The sequence below is a fragment of the Mobula hypostoma genome, chromosome 10, assembly GCF_963921235.1.
Source record: "Mobula hypostoma chromosome 10, sMobHyp1.1, whole genome shotgun sequence".
In the NCBI taxonomy this organism is placed as follows: Eukaryota; Metazoa; Chordata; class Chondrichthyes; order Myliobatiformes; family Myliobatidae; genus Mobula; species Mobula hypostoma.
This window is the reverse complement of record NC_086106.1, coordinates 72715576-72719870: the sequence shown is the minus strand read 5'-3', so window position 1 is coordinate 72719870 and position 4295 is coordinate 72715576. Positions and strand designations below refer to the sequence as shown.

The following is a 4295-nucleotide window of genomic DNA, read 5'->3' as shown; positions in this document are numbered from 1 at the left end:
CAGATACAAGTTCAAATCCTTCTTAAAGCAATGGTGACATATTGGTGGTTATTGTGAGGTAGATCACATTTCTTTTTGTTTTTCAGCTCGGACCTCATGGACAGTCAAATTCAAAATCTGCTTTTCAAAATGAACAAGCAAGACCCAAATCTGCGTCTAAGTATTAGATTGCACATGAGCAAAATAATATAACACAATAGTAACTCCCACACAGTTGTTTTACAATTCTGGAAATAATATATCCAGAATTTAGTTACATCTTGCTGAGAGCAGTGTTTTGGCTAGCATAGAGCAAGTGGATTGAGAGGACTTTTATGACGATGAAGGAGTGCAGGCACCTTGATAGCCAAGGACAAATACAGCAATAGAGTGGTAATTGAAGAGGTTGATGAAAAGTCGTCTGCGTACGTACATTTATTGATGCTTCTGGACACATCTTCAGTGATGTTCCTGGAATCATCGGCTGTTTCGGGTCTTTCAACGTCATACAACCTCCTCCAGGTGACCCAGCCGGGGCTGATCAGACCCCAGCTTGTGTCCAGATGGCTAGCTACTTATGACTCCATGGCTCCCCTCTTTTGAGCCACAGCCATCTTGAGGCCCTCTCTGCCGCATCGGTGGTACTGCAGATGACTCTCCTCTTCCTCTTTCCCTCGATGCCCAAAATGCTGAAGGCTCTAACTAAAGAATGGGCTATGAATCCCCTACAACCAACCTCCACTGGGAGACACCTCGCTCTCCATCCAGCCTGCTGACAGTTGCTGACCAGTCTTGCGTACGTGGAGAGCTTCCTTTCAAAGGCCTCCTCCAAGCTATCTTCCCATGGGACTGTCAGCTCCAGCAGCACCACTTGCTTAGTAGACTTAGACACTAGGACAATGTCTGGTCGCAGGGTGGTGGCTGCAATATGGTTGGGGAACTTCAGCTGCCCTTCAAGGTCCACCAACAGCTGCCAGTCCCTTGCAGAGGTCAGAATGCCTGCAGATGTTCTTTTGGTAGGTATTGGCTGCTCCCCAGCTCTGACAAAGGCAATGGGCTGCTTGGAGGGTCGGGACCGCTTCGCCCACTCAACTCCTGCACTGACGGCTTCAGCGATGGTCTTCAGGACCTGATCATGCCTCCACCTGTACCGTCCCTCACCAAGTGCCCTTGCACAGCCGCTGAGGATGTGCTCCAGGGTTCCTCGCTTGGAGCACAGTGGGCACACAGATGACTCTGCCTTGCCCCATGTGTGCAGGTTTGATGGGCTCGGAAGCACATCGTACACTGCCTGGATGAGAAATTGGATGCGGTGTGGTTCGGCTTTCCAAAGATCAGCCCAGGTCACTTTCCTCTCAACCGCATTCTCCCATCTTGTCCAAGCTCCCTGTTGCTTCATTCCCACTGCCTTGCAGGCTCTCATCTCCTCCACTACTGCTCTCACCTCCTCCTGAACTAGACGACGCCTTTCCTTCCCTCTGGTGTCCATTTGGGGAATTGGAAAGGATCCTAGCCCAGCTCGGCCTCGTGTGACCACTCCCACCAGCCTCCTGTGACGCAGCCTCGCCTCTGCCTCCGGAACAGCTTCCTCTGCCCTCCACTTCATGCCAGTCCTCACTTGGATCCCTGCTCTAGCCACCTTCGGGTCACTCGAGTCCCTCTACTGAAGCACTTCTCTGGCTCTTGTTACCTTGAATTCTTCCTCCAAGGATTTGAAGGGCAGCTACAGTTTGTTGTGGTGTCCATAGAGTGCGATGCTGCTCAGGCTCTTTGGCAGCCCCAGCCATTTCCTGAGGTGGTTGCTAACCCTCCTCTCTAAAGTTTCGACTTTTGAGATCGGAACTGCATAGACAAGGAGGGGCCACAGGATTCTGGGAAGAATGCCATGCTGATACACCCAGGTTTTAAACTTCCCAGATAGGCCAGACTTGTCCACAGATTTCAGCCAGCCCTCCAACTCGGTGCAGGTTGCCTGAATGGATGTTGTGTCCCTTAAAGAGCTGTCAAAAACTTTGCCTAAGCTCTTGACTGGCTTTTCTGCGATGGTTGGGATGGCTGTGCCTGCGATGCTGAACCGGAACTTGTTCTCCACCTTCCCTTTCCTCAGCACCATCGATCTTGATTTGGCAGGTTTGAAACGCCTCCGGGCCCACTCCACCAGCTTTTCGAGCCCCTGCAGAATCCTCCGGCAGCCTGGGACTGATTCTGTGGTGACTGTGAGGTCATCCATGAATGCCCTGATAGGTGGCTGCCATTGAGCGGAATTCATTCTGGGCCCTCTGCACTCTGGTTCAGCAGACTTAGTGAGCATGTTCGTGGCTAGGGAGAACAGTGTCACTGAGATAGTGCACCCTGTGATGATGCCGATCTCCACCTTGTGCCAGGTTGATGTAATTGCTCCTGAAGAGACCCTCATCCTGAAGTTGCTGTAATAATCAGCGATAAGGTCTCTGATTCTGCTGGGGACGTGATATTTGGTCGGTGTGAGCTGCACCAGCTTGTGCGGAATGGAGCCATATGCATTTGCCAGGTCGAGCCACAACACTGACAGGTTGCCCTTGTTCTCTCTGGCCTCCCTGATGAGCTGTGTCACCACACTGATGTGCTCCAGACAGCCTGGCATCCCTGAAATGCCACCCTTCTGGACTGATGTATCAATATAGGTGTTCTTTGCTAGGTAGGTGCACAACCGGTTGGAAACTGCACTGAAGAAGATCTTCGCCTCGACACACAGCAGGGAGATGATGTGAAACTGATCTATCTGGGTGGCATTTTCCTCCTTCGGGAACCACACCCCTTCAGCCACTCTCCACTGTTCTGGGATCTTCCCCCTTCTCCAGAAGGTTCTCAGGATTTTCCACAGATGCAGCAGGAGTTTGGGGCAGTTCTTGTACACTTTGTATGAGGTGTTGCTTGGTCCTGGAGCCGAGCTTGCCCTTGCTTTGCGGACGACCTCTCTGACTTCCTTTAGTTGCAGCTCTGACATGTCGAACTGCACATCCGGTTCAGGTGGGTCTATTAGGATGTTGCACTCTCCCAACTCCTGCTTTCTTTCAGGATCATTATATATCTTCTTCAGATGTTGGTCTATGTCTTCCTGTGAACAAGCCAGTTTCCCACTGCGCTTCTCCCCCAGCAACTCCTTGATGAACTTGAAGGGGTTGGTGATAAAGGCAGCACGTTTTCGGGCCCTTTCATGACGCCGCCTCCGATGCCACTCTGCCCGGTGGAGGACCCTGATCTTCTTTCGTAGTCTGCACATCAGCTGGCCAAGCCAATGCGCTCCTCTTCTCCTGCCTCCTTGTATTGGGACTTCAGCGCTTTCATCTCCTGCCTGATGTTGTGGATCCTCAATGCTCTTTGGTTCTTCGAGTAAGATGTTTTGGAGTCTTCCTTCTCCTCTTCTCCGAACCGTTCAGCTGCGATACTGACAATAATTGTTGTCATGGCTTGCAGCTTCCTATTGTCGTGGTTTCACAAATGATAAGGAAGCACCGAAGATTCTTCAAGAAATGTTTAAACTTCAATTTGCAAAGCAAAGCTGAGACAGACAGTGGACTAGGCTGTGCAAGTCTGTCACTGACTGCCCATTTGTCGTTTTCACACAGCATTCTTTATAGCCCTTCTGGGTTAGCATACCTCTGTAAGTTTTTTACTCTAACTAATAAATCAATTACTCTTACCTCTCTTACTTGGCTACATTCGTTTTTCTCGAGGGGTTAAAAGTACACAGGTTTCATTCAATGGTTACATCCCAAATACCACAGTAATCCCAGCACTCAGTAACAGACACTTAATGCATAGTAAAGGCATGGTCAACATCTGAATAAACACTTGATACGCAATGAAAGCACACTTTAAAATAAACACTTAGAAAACAGAGTTAAAATGTTTTCCGATACTATCAACCCCTCCCTTCGTCGTTGCCTCCAGAATTTGGTTAACATCTTCATCAAACTGCTTCCACAGTGAAGTCATGTTGGCTGCAGGCCATTTGATCCGCCTCCTGTTAGACTTCATGTTCGAGGGATTAGTTTGCAACACTTGGAGGTTCCGGGCACTATGGGGTGACTCCGGGCCTGGCCCCTCCTTCGTCTCACCATAGGAAAAATTGAAAAGAAAAATTAGGGCACACACATTGCTAGCAACTTGAAAAGAAATAGGTGGGGAGGATAAATAAGCAATAAATAACATGTGCAATGTTTATTAACTGTATATTTGAGAGAGCTTATGGAAACTCTTAGCCACGTGTTAAAATTGTAAAATAAACCATTCTTAGAGTGACTTTGAAAAGGGATATTAATCCTTGACAAGGA

At 49.0% G+C, this 4295-nt stretch overlaps 1 pseudogene; it reads right to left on the bottom strand.

Annotated features, from left to right (window-relative positions):
* Window positions 1-565: 565 nt before the first annotated feature.
* On the bottom strand, window positions 566-4074 carry LOC134353329 (uncharacterized; annotated as a pseudogene).
* Window positions 4075-4295: the final 221 nt, after the last annotated feature.